Raw genomic sequence first — 6696 nt, forward strand, 5'->3', positions numbered from 1 at the left:
ATTTTTATCGAGAGTGGAAAGGAAGGAGAAAGAGAGGGAGAGAAACACCAATGTGTGGTTGCTCTTGTGTGCCCCCTACTGGGGACCTGGCCGCAACCCAGGCACGTGCCCTAGACTAGAAATCAAACCAGCGACCCTTTGGTTCTCAGTCCGTGCTCAATCCACTGAGCTACACCAGCCAGGGCAGAAACATTTCTTTTAAATTAAAATTAATTTTTGGATTGTGATACACAACGCATCCACGAGAGTGTATAAAACATACAGACGTGCAAGGAGTAATAATAAAGCAAACACGCACACAAGCAGCTCCCGGATTAAGAAAGGGCACATCGCCCGTACTGCATGCCCCTCGGCACCCACCTCACACCGCCCCCCAGAGGGAATCCCCCTTCTGATCTCTGCAATAATGATCCCCGCGTTACCTCAGTCGTCCTACCATCTGTGCACCGTCCCTAAAACAGTGTCTAGCCTTGCCTGGTTTTGCGCTGTCCAGGGTGAGGGTTCTCAGGGGAAGGAGGTTCTCAGCGGTGAGTAGGCAAAACACAGCGTTTATCCCTGTGTGACTGCGAACTGTTTCCCTATTTTCCATGCAAACAACTGTAAACCTATGTTTGCCCCGCCCTGTATATAAGTGGCCCCAATGGTTTGCACTCTCATTTCTTTTGCTAAACCTGACTTTGAACGGTTCATCGGAGCTGATGCGTGTCCCTGCAGTTGCTTCCATTTCAGCACTGGGTAATAATCTAGTGCAGACTTGACTGCCCCAGCCTGTGAGGCTTGGGGGCTGTTTCCCATTTTTACAAATACGTGTCGTCACTATGCACATCGACAGACAGGTTTTGCGGTGCACATGGGCAAGAATTGCTCTAAAGTGTGTCCCTAAGGTGCAAATTACTGGCTCACAGACCGTGTGCAGGTTTATAGCGACGCGTTCGTGCCAAACCCACTTCCAAAGCGGCCGACTCCACTTTCAGCCTCGCTGGCAGGGTCTGTGAGTTCATGCTGGTCCGCGTTCTTGTCGGGACTCGCCTTGAGCAGACTTTTCCGTCTCTGCTTATCGGGTGGGGGGTGCAGCTCTGTCCCGTAGTGGCTGCGCATTTGCACGATTCATGAGGTTGAGGAACTCTGTAGGAAGTGCCCGTCAGGGTCTTACGCCTCCTTTCTCCACCCCCGCATTCCTGTCCCAGTAGGCTGTCTGTCCTCCTTATGGGTTCCAAGTATTCTTCACCTGTTCTCCTTGCTCAGTTTCCGAGCGCTTAAAACCTCCCTATCTTTTTACCCTGTGTGGTCTTTTGATAAAGCGAGTTTATAATTCTAATGTAATCAAAGCTGTCAGTGTTTCCTCTGTGACCTACGCTCTTTGTTTCTTGTGTAAGGAATGTTACCTGCCTCGTGTTAATAAAGCTATTTTCAAATACCACCTAAAAGTCCCAGAGTTTTGTCTTTCACGTTTAAGCTTTTAGTAATATGGAGTTAATTTCGGGGAGGTAGGAGGTTGAGTTTCATTTTGTTTGCCATGTGGATAATTCATAACCCAGCACCATTTATTGAAAAGTCACACCCACGGACACAGGTTTGGTCTCTCTCTGTCTCTCTGAAATGGGCTTTCATTCTTGTTCCACTGTCCTATTTGTCTATTCTTGTGTCAATAGTGCCCCGCCTTGGTGTCTGCTAGAGATGATGCCGTTTTCACCACCTCCCTGGTCCTCCCCCTCCTCCCCCTCCTCCTCCTCCTCCTCTAGGAGCTCCTTGGCCGGTCTCAGCCGACCACACTTCCATATAAATTTTGCATTCAGCTTACCCCACCCCCCCCGCCCCCCGCCAGTGCCTGTGCTGATCTGCATTAGGATGGCCTTAACTCTACAGACCAATTTGGAGAAAGTCGGCATGGTTGCAATACCGAGTCTTTCCATTCATAAGTGTGGCTTAACTCTCCATTTTTATTTATTTTTAAAAATATTTTATTTATTTATTTTTAGACATAGGGGAAGGGAGGGAGAAAGAGAGGGAGAGAAACATCAGTGTGTGGTTGCTTCTCCCCCACTCCCCCACTTGGGACCTGACCTGCAACCCAGGCATGTGCCCTGACGGGGAGTCGAACTGGTGATCCTTTGGTTCGCAGGCTGGTGCTCAGTCCACTGAGCCACACCAGCCAGGGATTAACTCTCCATTTCTAGATCTTCTTTAATGTCTTTAACAAAATTTTATGTTTTATTTCATAAGCACCTTGTGCATTTTCTTAGATTTACTTCTGGGTACTTCACAAATTTTTATTATATTATAAATGATACCTTATTTTACTTCACTTTCTTTTTGTTTATTGTTGGCATAGAGAAATACAAAACAACGGATTTTTGTGTAATGACATTTTAAATTGACTAAGAAATAATCTAAGAATGTTCTTGGATTTCCTTTTTTAAAAAATCTTCATTACATTTATTTTTAGAGAGAGGGAAAGGGAGGGAGGAAGAGAGGGAGAGGAACACTGATGAAAGAGAAACATCGATTGGTTGCCTCTCATGCGTGCCTGACCGAGGACCAGACCTGCCACGCAGGCATGTGCCCTGACGGGGAATCGAACCCATGGCCTTTCACCTTGTGGTGTGACTCCCAGCTAACTGAGCCTCACCAGTCAGGGCTGGATTTTCTACATACATCTGAAAACAATGACAGGTTTGTTTCTTTCTAATCTTTCAACCGTTGTTTTATTCTGTTATCTCACTGTCCAGCACAGCACTGTGCAACAGAAATCTAATGTGAGTGCCGTATTCAGGCAGGCCACGTGTATGATTGGAAACTTTCTTATAGCTACATAAAAAAAAAAGCAGGTGAAATTAATTTTTAGAATATATTTTACATAACTCTACGTATCAAGAATACTATTGTTTAAATAAGTAATCAATATACAATTACTAAGGGGATATTTTATGTTTTTTTTTTTTTACTAAGTCTTTAAAATCCGGTGTGTGTTTAATCTTACTCTTGCGTCTCCATGTGGACTGGTCACGTTCCAGGTCCTCAGTAGTCACAGCTGGCCAGCGGCTCACACACTGGGCAGCACAGGTCTGGGACCTGCGGGGCAGTGTTTAAAGGAGAGGGAGACTCCTGTGTCCTCCTCGCTTTGTTACCAACCCGAAAGGAAACACTTTTCACGGTTCACTGTTGATTAGGAAATTTGCCGTCAGTTTCTTGTAGACACCTTTACTATGGCAAAGACTTTCCCTTCGATTCCTCGTTTGCTGCAAGTTTTAAAACATACACAGATGTTTGAACTTTTCCTGTATCTCTGGAAATAAATGATCCTAAGTCTTTCTCCTTGAATTCTAGTGTGGTGAAATGACTGATTTTCAAATGCCAAGTCCACCTGGCGTTGCTGGACGGTACCCGATTTCGTCACGATGTGTTATCGTTTTTATATTCTGCCCGTTTTTGGTTTGCCGATGCTTTACTTCGGAGTCTGAATTCACTCATGAGTGAAAAGCTACATTCATGAGTGGCATCGGCCTATACTTTTCTTTGTTGTGCTGCACTCGTCATAAAGAGAATTGGGGAGTATTCCTTCTTTTTCCAGGATGTGGAAAAGTTGAGGTAAGACTGGAATTCTTTCTTCTTCAGATAGCTCCTAGGTGAAGCCCTCTGGGCTTGCCTGATGCTCCCGGGATGCCGCGGAGCTCCAGGTTGCTACGGCACCGGCCGAGTTTCATACCAGCTGGTACCCAGCGCCACTCCCAGCCCTCCAGGGCCGCACGGCTGCCGCAGGTCCCCCAATGAGGAGTAGAGCAAAGGGTTAATGCCTGGCAGAGCCTCAGCCTCCCGGGCTCTGCTCCGTGCTCAGGCTGGCGTGTTATGAATGCTCAGTGTCCGGGTGTGGAATACTTTGGTCCCAATGATCTGGAACGAGGCTCATTCAGATTTCCTCTCGTCAGTTTTTGTAAGTTATGTTTTTCCAGGAATTTGCCCATTTCATTTAAAACAACTTCAGCAATTGTAATAGTTATTCATAATATTGTCTGTGTTTTTCTTTTTCGTCCATGTCTGCAGCCTCTCTAGCTTTTCGTTCTTGATACTGGTTAATTGTGCCTCCTCGTTTTTCCCCCACCGGTCTCATCAGGGAGTTGTCAAAACTATGAGTCTTCTTGTAGAAATAATTTTTGGTTTTGCGGACCCTAGTTCATTATTTTCTGCACTTGCATTTACTCTGGCTTTTTTTTTGTTTTGTTTTCTTTGTTTGTTTGTTTTTCTAGCTGCTTGAGATGGGTGCTTACTTGTTACTTTCAGCCTTTTATATTTCCTAAGATAAGCATTACAATCCCTAAACTCCCTTTAAGTCTTGCTGCAGCTGCATCTCCCATTATTTTAATATGCAATATTTTCACTCACATTCAGTTAAGAATCTTTTATAATTTCCACTATGCTTTCTTTTCTTGATCCACCCATTATTTTAAAACGTACTTCTTAATTTCCAAACACACAGGGCTTTTGAAATGATCTTTTTTGTTATTGATCCTTAGTTTACTTGTGGTACGATAAAAAAAAATCCTCTGATTTCAGACTTGAACTTCCTTGAGGTTTACTTTTCTTGTAAATCTTTCGTATGCCTGGAGGAGAGTATTCTGCAGCTGGAGCCATGGTGCTCTGTAAAAGTCCATCAGACGAGTTTCTCACCCTTATCCTCATTGGCTATGTGTCTGCTTGTTCTTCCAAGGAATGTGTTGGAAAATCTTCTACTGTAATTGTGGGTTCGTCTATTTTTGTGTGTAGCTCTCTTCTTTGTGTTTCTTATATTGTAAGCCTGTATTTGAGTGCAAATTTGCAATTGTTCTTTTTGATGAGTTGGAACGTTGTCATTATGAAGTGATCTCCTTTATCTCTAGTGGTGTTTTTTTTTTCCCCTGGCAGTAAAATAACTGCATTAGCCTTTTGTTCAGTAGCCTTGGAATCCTGTATTTCCCCCAGACACTTACTGTCACTCTTGGCAGCCTTATGTTTCGAATGCGTCTCTTGTGGATATGTCTTGTAAATGGCGCACAGGTGGATTTTATCCAGTATGAGAAACTTGGTATTTTAAAAAACATACTCCGATTTCAGGCTTGAACTTCCTTGGGGTTTACTTTTCTTGTAAATATTTCATATGTCTGGAGGAGAGTATTCTGCAGTCGGAGCCATTGATCCAGTCGCATTTATTAAATTCTAGGAGGAATTTATATCTGCCATCTGTTTGTCCCACCTAGCCTGTATTTATTTCTTCTCTCAGTCCTTGCTTACACTAGGATCGAACGAGTTTTCTCATTCTACTTTTGCCCTCTAGTAATTTGGATAAATATTATCCACTACGTGTCCATTCTTTTCATGTTTACCCCAGTGATGGATTCATGCCTCAAAGTTGAGTGTATTTGGTGTCTGTCTTCACTTTCCTCTTGGGGAATATCAGGATCGTAGAATACTAGCTCCGCCCACGTTATATGCCGTTGTTGTTGTGTGTTTCAGCTCTGTTTTGTCCAGAAGGCGTGGTATTGTTTTGTGCATCAGTGGTCTTCATTGTTCTTCGTTCCCTGCTGCACTAGACCTCTGTCTCTGATCGCTGCCCTCCTGCCCGAAGTGCCCCCGTTGGAGTTTCCTTCAGGCAGGGTTTGCTAGTGATGAAGGCTTAGTTTCTGTATTTGTAAATGTTATTATTTCACTTCGTCCTGGCAAGATATTTTTCACTGGGTACCTAGTTTCTGAAAGAAATGTTCACTGGGTATATAATTCTAAGATGATGGTTCCCTCCTCTCGGGACATTGGAGATATAAATATATATGTATCATTCCTCTGCCTTCTGGCTTCCATTGCTCCTGATAAAAACTCAAGTATAAATTTGTCACTTCTTTTTTCTGTGTGCCAGACAGAAGCCTTTGTTTGGACTTGATTCTGATGGGGATGGGGAGTTAAGAAAGGTTTTCACGCAGTAGGGTGGCCCAGTCAGATCTGCCCCTTAGAAAGCACATTCCGGCATCGTGTGGATAGTGGGTCGGAGGGTATGGCAGCTGCGTGAGGTCGTTGCTGGAGTCCAGGAACAGGACCAGGGCAAAGCGTGTGGACGGGAGCAGGTCAGAGAGGCAGGACTTGGGATCAGTTGCGGTAGACGGCGGGAACCGGAGGGACACGGAAGAATCCCGGCTCCTGGCGAGGTTGAATGGAGGTGCCAAGCGAATACAGAAGGTTGGTTTGGGGCGGGGGTTATACTGAGTTCGTGCTGGACCTCAAGAATACACTCATTCCACAAAGAGTTGAACACCTACTACGTGCCTAGTGCCCAGCGTGGTGGGGTGTATTTGGGGCTTGGATCGGCGTGGCAGCATAAACCCGTTCCCTGTGCACCTTTTTTCCGCCGCAGTCACACCTGTCGCGAACTATTGCCTAGCCAAGGGTCCTCAAGAAGGACCCGCGTCTGATCCGGGCGTGTCTGCTCTACCGCTTACAGACCGAGTACGACGGATGGAAGGATGGACGTGGAGGAGCCTGCTCAGTACTGGCCAAACTGCGGCTCTCCAGAGCCCGAATCTAGGGAGACCGCGGTGCTGCGATATCGCGACGGATAGGAAAACCTGGGCTGTCTGCGCCCTCCTGCAGGGCAGGGGTCTGCTCCGCGGCCCCGCCTGCTTCTTTGTGGGAGGTAAGGCAGGTGGCCTCCTCGTTCTGCCCATTTCTTGATCT

Source organism: Phyllostomus hastatus, unplaced genomic scaffold (assembly GCF_019186645.2).
Source record: "Phyllostomus hastatus isolate PE091 unplaced genomic scaffold, TTU_PhHast_1.1 phas_contig_198, whole genome shotgun sequence".
Lineage (NCBI taxonomy): Eukaryota > Metazoa > Chordata > Mammalia > Chiroptera > Phyllostomidae > Phyllostomus > Phyllostomus hastatus.